Below are 21135 nucleotides of genomic sequence, written 5' to 3'. Positions count from 1 at the left end.
AATCAATTTTATTAGGTTAAACTAGTATACTTAACCTATACAATTGTTCAAATAAGGCAAGTGGGCCTTCACAATTGGGATTATTCATGTGAGAGAGGGTTGGGTTCAGTATGTCGTACCCACTACTATGACCCCCTAACTCTCACACAAGGCCCAAAAGGATGGGAATTTAACCTTTAATTAAACAATTGTTATTCATTGATAAGCCCAATACTAATTGTACATAAATAAAAACTATCAAATGTGATATTTTTATTTTAGCAACCTAGTCCATTTTAATTATCAAAATTAAATGGGCTCCCTATATGCATCTAGGCCCAAAAAAAACATATATGCACAGGCACACACTGATTTGGATGGATCCTATCATGTTACTATGTTTTTACATAGATGAAAGAAAATTACAAAATTTACCTATCACAAATTATTTATTTGACTTATTGACAATTGAACTATTGGTTAAAATTAGATCATTGAATCTGTCAACAAGTTAACCATAACAATTTAAATCAAACAATAATAAGTTTTATAAAACAAGTTTGAATAATAAACAATATATAAAACACACATGTAACAAATTGGATAATTGGTTATATAATTAATCTAATTTAAATTAAATAATTAATTAAATTAATTTCGAAATATCTAAATAATAAAATATTATTTTTGAAAATTAATTAAATTAAATTAAATAATTAATTTAAAATTGAACCTATAAATTTGAGAAATTAGGTTTTTAACAAACCTAAATATCTATTCAAAAATATCAACTAACTTTTCAAAATATATGTTATTTTTAAAATAAAATAAAATTTAAATGTCTAATAAAATAAAATGATAAATAAATATCATTTATCTAATTTTATAATTTAATTTAAATAAAATAATAAAATTTTGAAAGTTGACAAAATATCTGGTTAGATTTTTAAAATTATTAGATTATTTTAATAAAATATATCTTATTTTAAATTTTAAATAAGGTCATTTTATAAAATTATTTAAATAATGTAAAATATAAACAATCTGACCTTATATTAAAAATAAGATAAAATAATCAAATTTTAAAAATAAGATAACCAATTAAGTAAAAAAAAATAAATATTATCCATATTCAAGTTTAAAATCTACTAATTTCTAAATTTAATTAATTTCAAACTGATAATTAGATTTGACATTTGAAAAATAAAAATCTACATTGAAAATTTCACAAAAAATTTGAAATTAATCCCTTGAAAAAATCATGAAAAATGAAAAAATTAGAAAAAAAATTGCATTTGGTGCGGATGGTATGCGTGCGCGTGGGATGGGTTGCATGGCCGAGGTTTCTCGATGCAGGAGGCTGCTAGCAGCCTTTCCGCGTGCGCATGGCCTCATTTCAGACAAAAATTTCCCAAATGGGCGAGGATCCTCGGACATGATCCCTGTCCAAACCGCATGCACCCCGAGAATCAAGGGTGTTCTGCGCGCGTAATGAGGTGATACACCTCCTAATTTTTTTTTCTAATTTTCAAAAATTTATAACTAATTCAAATAAAATCGAAATCAAGTTCTGTAAAAAAGTGAATTGCTTAATTTTTTCCAAAATATCTAAGCAAAATAATTCCAGAATGATAATTGAATTATTTTACATAAAATTTTTGTAAACATCAATCAATCATCAATAAACATATAGATCAACATGAATCACATTCAAATCACACATACATCGTTTTAAATCTATATTTCTTGAAAGTAATTATTACTATGGCTCTGACGCCAATTTTTGGATTATATTTTGTCAGGATCTAGATTTATTAAAAGTATATTTATTAACACCCTAAATATGAATTTTTAAAATAATGGAATTAAACACATATAAAGTTTAAGTAACCTTACATTGATTGCATAGGAATATAATAACTTTTCCCACTCAAATCTCTAACCCTTGTTCCTTTCTGTCGCAGAGTATTATCAAGATCTAAGCTCGATTCTCCTTCAGTTGTTTGGATTCTTCACAATCTTACACAATATGATTGAGTACTAGACTTGCTATGTGTGGGCATGCACTCAATCACTAAGGCTCAAAATTTTTATGAAGAACACTCGAGGATTTTGAAATTGAATAAGAAGAAAGGAGAAGGAAGTCTCAAAACACTAGTTGTCCGACAGAATGAAAACTAGGTTTAAAAGTATTAGTTGGGTAATGATACTATTCTTTTCTTTTTATACTAATTCACTTATGGTTAGGATTGAATTATATGGAATAAAAAAATGATAAAAATAGCCAAATAATCCCTATAGTGGCTGACCATGAGAGTGGACCCCGTAAATTATATTTTTGCCATTTTTCTTTCAAATATTTATCTATTATTTTACAAATGTCATATTTTATAATTTTAATCCTATAAATACCAAAACTATTTATTTAATAATTATGATTAATTATCAAATAAAATTTTCATTTGTATTATTTGTTAATTAGACTCCACAAAGTCTCCTAATTAAGAAATAACTCCTAAAATCTCTGTTCTTCACAATCAAACCATAGCTTAGTGAAAATTCATAAATAAGACATAGTCTAATTTATTATTATAATTGATTAATTAAACTCAATTAACTGTCTTACAAGTAGTATTGTCTCAACTAGTATGAGGACCATGAGCCTGTATAACCGAACTTCCAATAAGTAGATCTAGAATTTACCAAGAAAATTCTCTAACTTATTAATTCCTCTTTGCACTCTATAGATTTAGAATTGCACTCTCAATTATATAGACTGTTTTATATGTTACACGATATAGATATGCTATGAAATTATCCATTTATTATAATCCTAATAATCAATGATCCTCTTTAAATGATCTATATTGAGCAGGGACAAATTTACCGTCACACCCTTTAATGTATTTTATCCTTAAAACACTTAGCTACCTATAAAAGATATTTCAGTGAACTAATATAATCAGTGAAATGAGTACTCAACCATTTATCTCCATTAAGCTAAGCTCGAAGGAAATCATCGTTTGACTTCTATGTCCAGATACCGTATCTATGATTAGCACTCCCACTCAACTGAACTACTATGTCCTTAATATATATGTCACGAGAAGATCCATTGGTCGACTTTAACGAACAGATTACAGAACACAAATAATACAATTGAACTAGAACCTAACCATTTCAAGATTGAGATCATTTGATCTAAACTAGGTGATATTGAATTGAATAGATATTACAGTAAGTTTATTATATTTGATCCAAGTTTAATATCGGTCCCTTCCGATGCATACTCCATACATCCAACCCAAGCTTACTTTAACCAATGTCCTGGAAAGGACATAATACTTATCCGAGGTGCAAGTAAACTACATTGTAGATTATTCTATCAGCTAAACCATGTGTACTGATAAATTGTAGGAATATATTTAATCACACAATCTTGATTACTTTCAACTATGTTGACAACACAATAAACAAGAATATCAATGTGATAAGGATTTGGATAAATTTGTAAATCAAATAAATAAATAAATGATCACATGGACCAAATAACACATTAAATAAGTATGGAAAATAAATCTGTTTCTTTATTGATAAATAAATATAAAAGATTACATTAAAATAGAGTTTTATTTATGGCACAAAGCCCAACACTACTCCACACTCAAAAATATTTCTGTGATGTACGGGGTGCTTGGTGTAGGTACTTTTCCCGATATCCGAACAAATGCATATACAAGAGCCGGTAAGACTAGGGTCACCGATTATAAAATAATTGTATGGGTCTAGACCACCAAAGATGAACCAGGCAGGTGGAGTAACACCCATCCAGCCTTGGCTGATTACCCAAGAAAGAAGTATCCTCCCAGGTGCTGGCGAAGTCCCGACAAGATCCCAGCAATCTCGATACGGCCCATACTATGGTTCAGGTAAACTTGCTATGTGTAACCTCTTTGACATGATCCCACCAAATTCGTGAAATGTCTCCTTTTCCTTGTCTAAGGAAAATGCTTGGCTAGAAAGTATGATCAATCTAGGGATTAGAATGACCACTATTTCTATTTCCCCAGGCATAAAGTAACCATACACGTTTGGACATGTTAGCTCCCATAGTACCATCAAACAGTGTGTTGCACCTACATCTTTTGCTTTGGGCCTTAAGCAATTGATTCAAACTTGTAACTTCCCCATTAGAAGGATTCGAATGGCACACCATCTACAGGTCCGGGTCATCCAGACCCAACCTGCATGGTTGTCTATAAATATCGCATCACTATCACCATTAAAGGGGTCGAAAATGGGTATTTCACAGAGAGAAAACTTTACCCAAAAGTGTATAAAATCACCATTGATAATACCATGGACTCGCGGACTAATACACATTAACGCTCCAACCACGTAAAAAAATCTTATTTATTTTTCACTCCTTTATTCTTTCTTTAGCTTCATCTTTCTTATAATTAATTTCTAAAAATCTTGGTAAACAATAAAGGTATTCAAATAGTCTATTTAATACGCATATAAAATTAAAGAGGCACACATGCAACATATTGCTTGAACTTTATTTTCGGTATATCAAATTATTTTGAGTTTATCAAAATTTTATAAAATGTTTTAAATACTACAACGCATACAACCATGTAAAAAGAAATAAACTAAGATATTCTATTGAATGCCAAAATAAATAGGCTAATTAGCAATTTTCCCCCCCGAACTTTGACATATACTAAATTATGCCCCCTAAACTTTTTTGGCCGTTAAAAATTCTCCCTGAACTATTGAGATTGTTAGATTTAAGGACTTTTATCTAATTTCATTCAATTTTACTGTTTCAGTGATTGTTTATGTACTAAACCATGCTCCCCAAACTTTAATATCTACTAAATCATGCCCCTCAAACTTTGATATGTACTAAATCATGCTCCCTAAACTTTCATCCTTGTTAGAATTTTTTTGCTAAAATTAGACAAAAGTCCTTAAATCTAACAATCTTAATAGTTGAGGGGGAATTTTTAATGGCCAAAAAAGTTCAGGGAGCATGATTTAGTACATGTCAAAATTCGAGGAAAAAAATTGCTAATTAACCAAATAAATATGAGTGTATTGGTACATTCTTTTAAAATGTACATAATCTTTTTTAAATATATATTTAAAATTTATTAAATATAATAATAATAATAATAATAATAATAATAATAATAATAATAATAATAATAATAATAATATAAAAATGAAATGAACTAGTTACTATATATATATACACCAAAGGGTGACTATTCAATGGTTACATTTTTATTGTAACCATATGGTTACATTTTTCTTTGACCTGTAATAGCAGGTTACTAATAGGTAGACATTTATTTTTTAGAATTAATTAATTATAATGAACTATTTTCTTAAAATAATTAATTAAATATTTAACAAGACCTATTTTAGCAATTAATATTTATATTTAAATCCTTACTTTAATTATTTTAATAATTAAGCCATTTAATTATAATATTTACAATAAAATTTATTTTTTTTACAAAAATTAAACTTCCTTTGACACAAATTAAAATTCTCTTCTTATAATAAATTTTTAAATAATTAATTATTTTTTTACAATTAGATGAACTAAGTATGAGGCCTCAAGCTAATCAATCGATAACAAGTGCAGCCATTTTTTTTCTAGAAAATCCTTCAACTTATTTTATTTTTTAATTTTTAAATATTTAAACATAAAAAATTAAATAATTAAGTGTAATAATTTAAAATTAAGATTACAAGTATAATAAAATTTAAATTATGAAATTATATGTGTATAATTTTAAATTATAAAAAGTTTTGCTATAAAATTTTAAATAATTTAAGTATAAAAAAATAAATTGCTAAAAGATTCTTATATAGTAATAAATTGCAAAAAATTAATTAATAATTATAATTAATTTAATTTAAAAATATAATTAATCTTAATTAAAGTTTTATAAGGAAATAAATGATTAGGTTACTTTCAGATTACAAGTTATTTATTATTTATTTTTATTTAATTTCTAAATTAATCACAACCATTTAATAGTAATCCAATGGCTTAAAAAATGTAACCATGATAGTTACAATAAAAATGTAACCATTGAAACCTCTTCCATACACCAAATATTGCATATTGTGTAGTTGTACGTTATATTTGATGCATATTAATTTCTTGGAATGAGAAAAGTTAAATTTAACACTATAAATAGTCTTACAACCACGCTTTTACCGAGTACCATACGTTTTGTGTAGGAAAATTTATAAAAGTAGTAGAATTTGGGTTAATTTTTATAAAAATACTGTCACACGGAATTTTTTTAAAAAATATCGTGTTTTTATAAAACACCAGTAGAATACAAAATAGAACAACTCAAAACAACAGTAGAACAACTAAAAAACACCAGTAGAACACCAGTGAAAATTTAACACAGTATACTGCAGTATGAAACTTATTAAAAAAAATACAGTAAAAAAGTGAAAAATATTTGTAAAAAAATGACAAAAGTTAGCATACCATGTAAATTTCCCTTTGTGTATGAATAAAAATTAATCCAATCTACCACACTTATTTTGAAATGAAATATTTTTAATTAGTAATAAAATAACATTTTATTTATTTATTATGGTGTTAGCATAGATGTAATATTTATAGAGAGGTATTATACCATGATAAACACAAATAATTTGGAACGGAATTTTAATTTATTTAAGGGATTATTTTACAAATGCACAAAAACAATAAAAAAATTACAAAAATACGATTTCACGGAATTTTAAATATTTTTACGATTTTTTAATTTTATTTACAGAAAATATGATCTTTTTATGTTGTACTCTTGTTAATTTGTTGTTGATTTTTTATTATTTGTATGTTATTTTTTGTTGTTGTTTTGATGTTATTTAAACGTCATTTTCATGTTACTTTTATATAGGTTTTTTGTTGTTTTAGTGTTATTTTTATGGAAAACCGTAAAAATGTAAAAAAAATTCTTCAAACGTAAAAATGTATTTTTTTTTTACAAAAAATAGTGTCTTATGTAATTATCCCTTTATTTAATTTGGTACATCATGATGAATTTGATACTAAAATTCTTATAACTTCAAGTAGGGATGGACATAAATTTTTGTAAATCGCGCAACCCGAATAACCCGCTCAAACCAAACCGAGATAACCCGACAAAAAATATAAATTGAAAAATTCGACAAAAATATAACCCGTCCAATCTTTATATGAGCAGGTTAAAAATAATACTGACCCGCCAATCAACCCGAACTAAACTGACCAACCTGATTAAAAGAGTTTTGTTTTATATATATTTATATCTTTTTATTATATATACTTATAAACTATATAATATATATGACTATTTTAAAAATATAAATCAAATTAATATACATTTTTTTATGGTGGTTGATTTGAACATTAAATTCAATCTATATATATTTGTCTCATTATTATAATTAACAAAAATATAATAATTGTATGTAAAAATAAAAAAAAATAAAAAAAATATTAGTGGTCGGTTTGGACAGGTTAACCCGACCAAATCGATAAATTTAATTGGGCAGGTTACTATTTTCTTTTTTCTTAATTGGGCAGGTTGCACTTAGATTTTTATAACCCGATCTTTAAATTGAGTTGAATGAAATATAGCATAAACTAACCAAACCGACCGACGTACACCCCTAACTTCAAGTCATTCATCTCATATTTTAAATTTCAGACGACACACTCCTGTTAATTTTGTCATTTTAAAGGATACTTTTAGAATATAATCTAATTAAACAGAATTGATCCAATTCAATTTAATTATAAAAAAAATATTCAATTACAATTAAATTAGAGTGGATGTTAAAATTTTTAATCTAGTTCGATACATGGTCGCATCTGAAAATATTTTCCCATTGGCCGATTCTAATTAGATTAGAATAATCTCAAAAGTAAATTTAAAAATTCAATCCAACTATATTTCATATGTATTAAAAATTATTTATGTTTATTTATACGACAAAATAATTTTAAAACTAAAAAAGTATACATTTTAATATATTTTCACAGGTTGTTCTTTTTTTATATATGAATTTGTAATATTTGGTCTTGTTTTGTGTATATTTGTGTTTATAATATTTTGTTGTATTTGATTAATTACTTGATAGTATTATTTTTTAATTTATTTTAAATTTTTAGTTGACTTAAATTTGGATGATATTTTTTTTTTCAAATATTAAACTTAATGAAGGGTGACATTTAATTTATATGTATTTTTTTTTTCATGTTTTTACGTTAAGAATAGTAATTGTATTGAATTAGATTGAATTTTAAAATTTAGTTAAATTAGATCACGTGATAATTTTTTAAATACAATTACTAATTAAATTTAATCGAATTAGAAAAAAATTAAATTAAATTGAATATATCTAGTTAAATTAACCAAACATGTTTTCCATCCAACTAAAATCCAAAACTATAATAAAACTCACACCAGTCAATTTCTTATCATAAAAATTTCAATTAATTTGTACACATGACAAACCAACTGATACAGTGAATAAATTCAATATATGTTTGTAGTTATTTTTAAAAGTATATATATTTATAAATCCTTCACTTATTTTCATCTATGTGGCTAATGTTTTTTGATGGGAACCTATGTGGCTAATGTTGGTACCAAAAAAGAAAGACCTAATTTACAATGATGGTATAACCCAAGTGGGAATCCAATCAGAAGGAAAGAACAACTTTTGGCATATCCTATTTCAAAAGAGAATATTCTTTAAACAATTACACCAATCAAGAAACATGGTAAATTTAATAAAAAAAATTACTTTTTCTTTTAATTGAGAAAATAAATTACATAGTGAATGAGTGATAGGGATAGAAGTAACTCCCGTACTTCAAAAACCAGCAAAAAATATTTATTTGTAAAGTAATGAAGTTTTTTTTTTAAGTAATTAATAAAGTTAATATCTTACAAGAGAAAAACTTGCCTAAATTTTAGATCACTTACTGAGATGGTAGTATTAATAAACCTTATCATTTATGTTGCTTTGGATTCCTGCACTGCAACATGCACCATAAACCACATAATCTTAGTCAGAGAAAAAGACTAAATTTAAATTATTATTTTTATTGATTTTTTTTACCATTAAAATTACTTTCTCATATGATTAGGCAAAGCTGTCTTGCAGAGAAGAATTTATTAAGATTTTTATGTTTTTATTTTTTTTTCCCCACTTTTAAAGCATCTCGGATGGAAGTATGTTTAAAGTTGGTATGAAATATAATATTTTATTTTTACTCTCATTCACATCATTTTGATCATTTCTTACTAAAAAAATACATCAATACTAAGTAACTCTAAAAATTATCATCATAATCCCACACACTATTAATTATAATATTTTATTTTACTTTTTCGTATTTTGTTTCAATCAATAACTTTTTTTTAAAAGAGAGAGGGAAAGTGTTACATATCACAATTGCTCTTGTTAAGCTATTCTAGGTGCCCAACCATTTTTCTCCAACAGAGTAGCTAAAGAGGACCGGTTTAGAAATTTAGTTTTAGAAAAAAAAATATTGTAGTTTTCAAAATTAATAAAATAAATATGTAATTTTAAAAAGGAAAGATTTTTTTTTGAGCCTGTGAGCTAGGTAAGCCTAAGACACAGACCTAACCCGCTTATGTCCAAGACCGAACCAAGGTGAAAGGTAGCCCAAACCCTGACATGCTCTGGTGAGCAACGATTATATATAGAGCATTAGAGCTGTGACTTTATTATTACATTAGTTTGATCCTCACAATAAAATAGTAATGTCACATTGGCCTAGTTCCAAAGACAAGATAGTAAATGCACATCTACAAAGGTTTTATAGATAAACATATAAGGTGCTTTTATAATGTACCCCAATACACCCTTTATTTGTTTCGGTATTTAGGAGGATTTTTTTTGTTTAATTTTTTTTATAGTCGTGTATGTTATAATTATTTAAGATATTTTCTAAATTTCTAAGAAATTCAGAATACTTGATAATATAGAAAGCAGTATTCAAATAATTTATTTTACCTGTATATAAAATAAAAGAGTTACACGTGTAACAAACTGTTGACCTCGCTTTTAGCCAACAACGCTGAGTCTTTAAAGTGATTGAATTGAATGATCAATTAATAATAAAATACTAGTAAAGTGAAGCAATAAGAACACCATAGATTTATGGAGGTTCAACTCGTAATAATGGTAATAGCATACTTCCTTTAAATTGTATTACTTAGAGAATTATTAAGATCACAAGGTCTAGCCAAGTGAGTTTTTTAATATTCTTGGGAAAGCTTACAAGTATTTTTTCAAAGTAATTGCTCTTCAAAGTGTAAGAAAAGCGGTCCCTTTCTCAATGAATGTCCATACTATTGATAGAAGAAAGGTAATACATTTAAGTCCTAGAAACTAGGAGCAGTAAATTAAATTCCTTATTTTGGTGGAATTGGTTGAAGATTTGCTCCAAGTTGGCAATCCCACAAATCTCCATATGGCGAGTTAATCTCGAATGAATAGGGATCCTGTTTGCTATTTTTGTGGAAAAAATTTAGGAAAGAATCTGGAGAACATCTACTTCCCATCGTATTTAGTTGTGCGGACAGTTCATTCTGCACGACATGATCATTTGAACGGCATACCACGAGATACTCGCTCCGTTTAAATAATAGTTGTAGGATAGCTTCACTTAGATGAATCCGAATTTAAGAGGGATTTAGTTAGCCTATTTGGGGCATATGCTCCAATCAGCTCTTAACATACCTGTCACGTGTTACCTTGTGAAGTGCCATGTCATCTTATGCAAAATTTGGGATAATATTTTCCCCCAAGTCTGCGTGGGAAAACCTAGTCACGTGGGAACATATACGTTCTGTGCATTGCTAAGACAGGTAACAGGTGCTAGGGTTCACGTGTCGTTCAGGCAATGTCGTTTGCTGTTACGGAAATTATGAACACTACGCAAGTATACGCAATCAAGTAGTAAACTCACACAGGTGAGGTCGAACCACATGGAATTGGATTAACTACCACTAAATTATACTTATTATTCTATCTGGCAAATCAATACTTTTTATGAATTCAATAAAATAATTCAGAAACTTAAAATAACAAAGGAATATTAATCAAGATGAGAAAATAGGGAGAAGAATCCTGTTGTTAGTTTACCAAATCGTTAATGCCTAATTGTTATCCTTTTCTTGAAGTGAATGACAGATTATAAATCAACCTAACTCTTTTTAGATCTTTTAGGTTCTAAATCACATGTTCTCTAATTAATCTCTTAATTAAACTAACATGAAATCAACATTAAGCAATAATCTAATTATCACAAAGGCTATGCAAATACTTTCGTTTCACATCAAAACCTAGATTATCCAATTTTAGCATTCTCAATTCTCACTTTTCAGATTTTGAATTGAGATCATAAAACATGTAAAAGTTGATCAATCTTACACATGGAATTAAGCACAAATATAGATAATTTCACAATCAAGATTGAAGGAATGGCAATTATTCATTAACTAGGCAAAACTTAAAACAAAATTCATCGTCCTCCCTAAATAAGAGTTTAGTTCAAACCATCCATAATCAAATCCATAATTAACATTGAAACAGAAAATAGCATAGAAAAATTTAAAGAGAAGAGAAAGAACTAGTTGAAGCAATTGATCCGGGTCGCCACAAGCTGCTCTTCTAGCCTCCTCCTTTGTTTCTAGGGCTCCAAATCTAAATAATCCCTAATTTTCATGAGCTCTCTATATTTAAACCAAGTCTCATCTTTAAAATTCGTGAAATTACGAAACTGCCCAAAAATCCCGTCACTGGGGTCCCCGTCGCGACTGGCAATGCCCCCGTTGCGACGGGGTTAAACATCGTTTTTTTGAAATTTTCTCTGCCAGTTCCCGTCGGGACTGGGATATTGCCCGTCGCGACTGGATTAGGCAGCGACACGATTTTTTGTTTTTCTTCTCAATTCTTTCACCGCGCGTTCTCAATTCTTGTACATACTTTCTTTAAACACCCGAGGACCTGAAACAAAAGAATCAAGCGTAAATAGCCCTAAAACTAGAAACAAAGAGTGAAAACTAACCGAAAATATGACCCGAAACTTAGACTAATTTTTAGCCTAACAAATTCCCCCAAACTAGATCTTTACTCGCCCTCGAGTAAAGCTAAAACTCAAACTGAAATTAAACAATGTAATAGATAACTAAACCTTCCAATGATTGAACTACCACTACCACCTGCACAACTTCAAGCAAATCAAAAACCAGAATTTCAACTCAATAACTCTAAGAATTAACTTTGATGCACAGTTCAAAAGTAAGCAATTCATATAGACACAAAACACCTCTTTTGACACCCATATCACAACCATTCTACACTCTCCAATATTCCGCTAACCCATGTTCAATAAGCTTGAACGACCTACCTTTCTCCACTAATGTTGACAATTCTTGCTCGGAATCAAAAGGTCTTTTTCGGTTATAATAGCATGGCTTAGGTAAAATGGGTAGATGAGAAGTCATTTAGGCTACATTATACCATAAGCAAAATTATACCAAACAAGCACCCGCAATTATCCATTTTTTTCATCCCAAAGTAAATAGTAAGAGATTACACTTTTCTCTTTTATGTGCCTACCTCATTGTTCACATTTGTTTTCTCAAGAAGAATTTATCAGATTCATTTATGTTTTTGTTTTTTTTTTCTCTTCTTCTTTTCTTCTTTCTTTTTTACAGTAAAGGCACATCACATAACAACTATTTTTTTTTCAATCTCTTACTTTCAAAATTATTCCCCACTTACAACACTCCATTCCCCCCAAACTTGATTAAAAGCTTATGACATAATAAGGTATGTTGAGGATGAAAGTAGTTAAAGATAGCGAATTAAGCTTAGTTAAGTGGTGAAAATTTTGAAACAGGTTAAGGCTCAACTTTGGGTATACTAGGATAAAACTTTTAGGTAGGCTTGAAAGGCTCAATCGATCCAAAGAAAACTTGCCTAAATCACTTTCCAAACAAAAATCAACAAGAATTTCGCTTCAAGAGAGTATGTCAAACAAATTCTATTCCATGTCAAGCCAATCATTCCACAATCCAAATAGAACAAAAGTGATACGCGTCAAAAATAAATGTTTTACATCTAAATGAACAACCTTCTAACACACATCCAATTTAATTCAAAGAGTTATGACTCAAGCACACAGTTAAGATTCCAATCCATTGCACAAGTAAATAACAGTAGTTCAATCAATATTCCAGCTCAGATATCAATACATGACACTAACAATAACAAATACTAACTGAAAAAAATGTAAAACGACAAACTGAAAAAAATTTAAATCTCTCTTCACAAACTAAAGATACACATTGTCCCCAATGTGACATTAAAGAAAAAGGAAAAGAAACTTACCTGAGCGCCACATCAACAAGAAATTGACGCCCGTAATAAGCGTCATGCAAGACAACTTGAAAATTATTGTTGTACTTGCCTTCAAGCTTGGCAAGTGATGAGTTTGAACTAAAATCAGCACCAACCACATAAGGATGATGTGCTTGGGGAGAAGCCTTTCGTAGCTTGTAGAAGATATAATATGATGTTGATGAAATATATGGATTCATTGGTGGTTTATCAGTCAATATCATTGATGAAGTTGAATCAATGATGCCATGTTCTTCTTCATCCTCCAATGTCACAGTTTCTACACTTTTATCTAACAACCCTTCTTCTTGTTTCTCACTCTCCACTTGGCTATCCATACCCTTGCTTGTGATTTCATATTCAATCAATTCCTCTTCACAAGGATCTTGATCTTCAATTGTAGGCTCATTATCTTCCTTGTATTCAAATAATGACCCTTCTTCATTGTACCAACAACTCTCATAACTTTCATCATTGGAGTTATTACATTCTGAATCATGAGTCATTGAATTATCACATAAGGATCTCACCATGTCAGTTAAGCGATTAATCTCTCCTGGAAGTGATTGTAGAAGTGATAGTAGTTGCTCCTCTTTTTCAGTTTGTTGGGATGAATTTGGGCAATAAGGTGGGTATTGGTGACTCCAACCCTGAAGTGATGGATCCCAATGCCAATCGTAATCAAAATCTGCCATATTATTCAACAGATCTATTACGTCATAGCCTCTCATTAATAGAGGTGCTCCAGTTAATCAACCCAGCTTCTTGTTTCATCATTAAGTCCGTTATAAAAGAGCCACGTAAAACACCCACTTGAGAAGGTGGGATAACATCTCTCTCCACACTCTTTAAATCTCCTCCAAGCAGAATAGAATGGCTCATTGTGTTGTTGGGCAAAATCCTCAAGATATAGCATCTGGATTTATCTTGCAGGTCAAACTCATAAGTAAAACATTAGTAAAATTAAAAAAATAAAACTAAGTTAATACTAAAAAGATAAAAATTTGAAACAACAAAATTAATACTAAAACTAAAAAGAAAAACCAAATTAGTACAAAATTTAATTTTTAATAATATTACAAAATTTAATCTAAAAGAAACAGATTAGAAATAAGCAAAAAAAAAAAATTAACCAAAGTAAAAGTTAGTATAATTTTATGTAATATCAATCTTTATACAATTCCCCGGCAACGGCGCCAAAAACTTGTTACGAAAATTATGAACACTACGCAAGTATACGCAATCAAGTAGTAAACTCACACAGGTGAGGTCGAACCACATGGAATTGGATTAACTACCACTAAATTATACTTATTATTCTATCTGGCAAATCAATACTTTTTATGAATTCAATAAAATAATTCAGAAACTTAAAATAACAAAAGAATATTAATCAAGATGAGAAAATAGGGAGAAGAATCCTGTTGTTAGTTTACCAAATCGTTAATGCCTAATTGTTATCCTTTTCTTGAAGTGAATGACAGATTATAAATCAACCTAACTCTTTTCAAATCTTTTAGGTTCTAAATCACATGTTCTCTAATTAATCTCTTAATTAAACTAACATGAAATCAGCATTAAGCAATAATCTAATTATCACAAAGGCTATGCAAATACTTTCGTTTCACATCAAAACCTAGATTATCCAATTTTAGCTTTCTCAATTCTTACTTTTCAAATTTTGAATTGAGATCATAAAACATGTAAAAGGTGATCAATCTTACACATGGAATTAAGCACAAATATAGATAATTTCACAATCAAGATTGAAGGAATGGCAATTATTCATTAACTAGGCAAAACTTAAAACAAAATTCATCGTCCTCCCTAAATAGGAGTTTAGTTCAAAACATCCATAATCAAATCCATAATTAACATTGAAAAAGAAAATAGCATAGAAAAAATTAAAGAGAAGAGAAAGAACTAGTTGAAGCAATTGATCCGGGTCGCCACAAGCCGCTCTTCTAGCCTCCTCCTTTGTTTCTAGGGCTCCAAATCTGAATAATCCCTAATTTTCACGAGCTCTCTATATTTAAACCAAGTCTCATCTTTAAAATTCGTGAAATTACGAAACTGCCCAAAAATCCCGTCACTGGGGTCCTCGTCGCGACTGGCAATGCCCCCGTTGCAACGGGGTTAAACATCGTTTTTTCGAAATTTTCTCTGCAAGTTCCCGTCGCGACTGGGTATTGCCCGTCGCGACTGGATTAGGCAGCGACACGATTTTTGGTTTTTCTTCTCGATTCTTTCACCGCTTAGTTAATTTGGAAATTAGCAGTTGTTTATGATTATTTATGAAATTATTTATAGCTATTTAAATAATTTATTATGCTGTTATTTATGGAATTCAGAAATGCATGGTTATGTTTTTCAGTAGTTTTTCATATTTTGCATTTCCGGTGCCCGGTATTTTGGAACTCGGCGTTTGGCTCAGTAGAAATCACAACTTAGCATGTTATTAGTTTGGGACGGGTTTTAGACATTGGGAATGTCGGGAATGGCCGGGAATTTAGAATTTCCCAAAATACCCCCTTTAGTGATTTTTTATGTGATTTTAGTGTGGAGGGGCAAAATGGTCTTTTTGCCCCAATGACTTTTGTCTTTTAGTGACTTTATTATTGAAAAATAAATGTTATTTATTTTATTATTTGGCTGAAATAGATTTTTAGTTAAAGCCTTCTCTTTATTTATTTCCATTTCACTCAAAATCATAAGTTTAGAAAATAGAAAAAATTGCAAAAAAAAAACTCTCTCTCTTTTCCTCTCTTTCTCTTTCGGCTAGAGGGTGTTCCAAAGGCTGGAAAATTCTGATTTCAAGCTATTTCCCTTGCATTCTAAGTGTTCTTCATCCTTGGTAAAGTTTCTAAACTTCTCTTTTTATAATTTTAGAAAAAATATGTGAAAAGGTGATGATGCATGCTTGATTTTAATGTGTTCTTGCTGCTGTGAATTGAGGTTAAATTCAGAGGTTTAAGCTTGTTAGATTAGGGTTATTTAAATTTGTTTTGATGCTTGATCATTAGGTTGATCAAGCTATAGCTTTTTATATGCAAAAATGTGATTTTTGAAGATATGTTGTGAATCTGTGACTGAGATGTTGCTATTGTTTTGATTAGTTTTCAGAGGTGATTTTATGTATGTTTTAGTAGATTTGAGTGGGTTTGAATGCATGCTAGGTGGTTTTGCTCAAGCTTGAGTTTAGAACTCAAAGCTTGAGCTTTAATGGCAAATTTTGATTCTGTGCTTGAAGCTTTGTTTTATCACTTGGAAAATGTTTATTAGGGTCTAATTAGCAGGTCTGGAAAGTTTGGTTGAGTTTGGAAACGTTTTGGTTGGTGAAATGTTTTTTGAGGTTTTTTTGGGTAAAACCGGCTAACCGGTTTTACACTGCGTGTAAAACCGGTTACCCGGATTTTGCAGTAGGTGAGAAACCGGTTTTTCTCAACTTTCCGTTTTGTGCTAGTTTCGGGTTTTCAGACAGTTTGTTCTCTGCTAGTTTGGGGGTATTTTAGTAATAAGTTACAGTAGGTTAAGTTTGGTTTTAAAACCTTTATCCCCGTTGTGATTTAGCGTGTCACTTATCAGTGTTGTGATTTTTACGGTTTAGGAGCCTGTAATCCGCCGCTCAGCTAAGTTCCACTCAGGTTGACCGGCACACCTGAATTCGGAATCCAGGTAAGATTAGTATAACAGTATGCATATGTAGATTACATGTTTAGCGAGCATGTAGGAAGCCTGTTAGATTACATTAGTTATGTATGTTGGCTTCGAACCATCCAACCCTGTCACGTCGGTACAGGCTGGAGTATGACCAGCAGCCGGAGTATGACCGGTTTGACCGATCAGGCTGACACTTGGTTGGTGGTTCCGTACTATTGACGTATCCCGTCGGTACAGGCGGGAGTATGACCAAGCCGGAGTATGACCAGGTTCGACCGATCAGGAGGATATAGTAACACGTCGGTACGAGTGGAGTATGACCAGCCAGCCGGAGTATGACCGGCTCGACCGATCAGTACGTTACGTGTCAATAGTACCGTCCCTATGAACGTTCAGAACTCAGTACCATGTTGGACATGGCAGTAGTGGCTCAGTACCATGTTGGACATGGCAGTAGCGGGACTCAGTATCGTGTTGGACACGGCAGTTAGAATTATGTATGAGTATTATTATGCTTTTCTTACTGAGTCTGTCGACTCACAGATCTACGTTTATGTGTAGGTAAAGGCAAGGCTAAAGCTGATGGACCGTGAGCGAGCTTGAGAAGATTGTACATGTCGGGGCGGTTAGGCCTGGAGCGTACGATCATCGGGACAGCGAGGCTGATTTTGTAACTGGTCGTTAGACGACATTTATTTTATGTATCAGTTAAACAGTTAAATCTTTTTGTAAATGATTTTATAATCGGGATCCCGAGTCTTTTGTAATGTTGTTTTATAAGTTTAATTAAAAAGCAAAATTTTAATTAATCACGTTTTTCCATAAACCTCGTTGATTAGCAACGAGCTGCACAACATGTTTAAAAATCACGTAATACGCCTATGTTAGTTAGGGTGTTACAATTTGGTATCAGAGCCGCCAGGTTGTCTTCCGAAGATCGTCACGACATGTACAATCATCATCAGCAGTTAGCTCGTTTCACGGTTCAGTAAGCCTTTATTGCTTTAGTAGTTTATTTTATTCAGTTATGAAAAAGAAAAGCCTGTTAGGAAGCATGTTAGTAGCCTGATAGTAGAATAGGCGCATGTTTCGTTTTTAATTTCCAAATTAAGCGGCATTAGTAAAGCTCTCGATGATCGTGACCTGAAGTGCCAACTCGGGATTTCGAGGCGGTTCAGACTAGGTGGACGCCAGACGAAATATTAGGAGTCAGGGCATCTCAGTCGGGTCAGATCAAGGTCGAGGAGCTCAGTTCCCCTCAAGTGTTTTGGGCCGAGGTAGAGGTCCTGTGGGCGGTGGTTCGCGGTTGGAGGATGTTAACTCGCCGCAGCTGCCCAAGTTAATCGGGAAGCCCGAGTGGGAAGTTAGTTTTGCCGAAATGCAAGCCGGATTGAAGAGCAAGACCTCGTGATTCAGAGGTTGAGACAGCAGGGTGCTCCCGCAGTTCCTGTGCCCGTAGTTCCAGTGGCACCTGCCCCTGCTGCCCAGGCCGAGATAGTGGTGGCGGCCAGTAGATTGGAACCTTTGTACGAACGGTTCTGGAAGCAAGCACCTCCAGTTTTCCTGGGAGGTCCGGACGTGTTGTAAGCCGAGCAGTGGCTGACGGTGATCACCAAGATTCTAAACTTTATGGGTGTCACCGGGAACGACAGAGTGGTGAGTGCCACTTTTCAGTTTTAAGAAGACGCTCTGGTCTGGTGGGACATGGTGTCTCAGATCCATGACGTCATCACCATGACCTGGGAAAGGTTTTAGGAACTCTTCAGCGTTAAATGTTATAACGAGGCGGTCAGAAGCGCCAAGAGGAAAGAGTTCGCTCACCTGACCCAGCGAGAGAATATGAGCATGACGGAATATATTACTCAGTTCAGCTGGTTGGCGAGGTTAGCCTCGGGATTTGCGCCAACCGATTTCAGTAAGAAAGAAAATATCTCGATGGACTTAATGTGAAGATCAAGTACGACTTATGATCACTACCGACGATAAGACCATCTATGCTGAGATGGCGGAGAAAGCATGGTGAGCTGAGGGCGCAGTTAGATGTATGTGGAATCAGTTAGGACTCCGGAATGTGGCGGGGCTCCTACCCCTCCTGCGTCAGGTTTCAGCAGGGGAGGTAGTGGTTCGGCCATGGACTGGAGGACGAATCATCCACTGCATCTGGTGGCTCGAGGCAGAACAAGAGGTTCCGAGGGAACCAGAATCAAGACGATCGTCAGGGTAGTGTTAAGACCTGTTATTCCTACTGGAGTGTCTTATTAGTAAGAGGCATTCTCCGGGTGAGTGCTTGGGTCAAGGTTGTTTTTGTGTGGCTGCTAGAATCTCTAGTAAATTGGATAGACCGTATGATAGATATGAATCAGGGTTTGGAACCCTGTTACCTGGCGGAGAATTGGTTATCTCCAATAGGTGGATTAGGTCTATGCCGATCAGGATAGATGGTAGAGAGTTAAGCGCTGATCTGATAGAGATGAGCTTAGTCGAATTTGATATTATTTTAGGAATGGATTTCCTATCTAAATATTCGGCGAGCATTGACTGTAAGAGGAAGATGGTGGTCTTCCAACCGGAAAGTGAAGAACCGTTTGTATTTGTTAGTTCAGTTCAGGGATCTCGGATCCCGGTGATCTCGGCTATGTCAGCGAGAGAATTGTTACACGGCAGTTGCTTAGGGTTTCTGGCCGTGGTGGTGGACACCACTCGGCCAGATACCATTCGGCCAGAAGACATCAGAGTGGTTCGGGAATTTTTGGATGTTTTTCCCGAAGAACTTCCAGGGTTACCACCTCAGCAGGAGATTGATTTCGTGATTGACTTGGCACCAGGGGTGGAACCGGTTTCCAAAGCCCCGTATAGAATGGCTCCAGCTGAACTTAAGGAATTAAAGATTCAGCTCCAAGGGTTGCTTGACATAGGGTTCTTTCGGCTCAGTGTGTCACCCTGGGGAGCTCCAGTTTTGTTCGTCAAGAAGAAGGATGGATCTATGAGGATGTGCATCGACTACAGGGAGTTGAACAAGCTAACAGTGAAGAATAAATATCCATTACCTAGGATCGATGACTTGTTCGATCAGCTTCAGGGGAAGACGGCTTTCCGCACTAGGTATGGACACTACGAGTTTCTGGTTATGTCATTCGGACTAACCAATGCTCCTGCAGCATTCATGGACCTGATGAATAAAGTATTCAAGGATTTCCTCGATATCTGTGTGATTGTATTTATCGACGACATCCTCGTGTACTCTCAATCAGAAGAGGAGCATGAGTTACATCTTCAGATGGTACTGCAACGGCTTCGAGAACATAGGCTTTATGCCAAGCTCAAGAATTGTGAGTTCTGGCTATCTCAGGTGTCTTTCCTAGGGCACATTGTGAGCAAAGATGGGATCAAGGTGGATCCCGGGAAGATCGAATCCGTCAGGGATTGGCCGAGACCGAAGACAGTGACAGAGATCAGAAGCTTCTTGGGTTTAGCTGGGTACTACCGTAGGTTCGTGGAAGGGTTTTCCAAAATTTCAATGTCCCTAACCGAGCTTACAAAGAAGAATCAGCGGTTTATCTGGTCAGATAAATGCGAAGCTAGTTTTCAAGAGCTGAAACAGAAGTTGATTACCGCTCCAGTGTTAGCTTTGCCTTCGGACAAGGAGAAGTTCGTAGTATATTGCGACGCATCCAAACAGGGTTTGGGGTGTGTGTTGATGCAAGCCGATCGGGTCATCGCTTATGCCTCCTGTCAGTTAAAGGATTATGAACAGCGATACCCAACTCATGATCTAGAGTTGGCCGCAGTGGTTTTTGCACTGAAGATTTGGCGACATTACCTTTATGGGGAGAAGTGTGAGATCTATACCGACCATAAGAGTCTCAAGTATTTCTTTACTCAGAAGGATTTGAATATGAGACAAAGGCGTTGGTTGGAATTAGTGAAGGATTACGATTGTGAGATCCTCTATCATCCCGGAAAAGCCAATGTAGTGGCCGATGCCCCACGAGCGAGAAAGGGTCCCGGGCAAGTAGCTAGTAT

Source organism: Cannabis sativa, chromosome 9 (genome assembly GCF_029168945.1).
Source record: "Cannabis sativa cultivar Pink pepper isolate KNU-18-1 chromosome 9, ASM2916894v1, whole genome shotgun sequence".
Taxonomy (NCBI): Eukaryota; Viridiplantae; Streptophyta; class Magnoliopsida; order Rosales; family Cannabaceae; genus Cannabis; species Cannabis sativa.
This window is presented reverse-complemented; position numbering follows the sequence as displayed.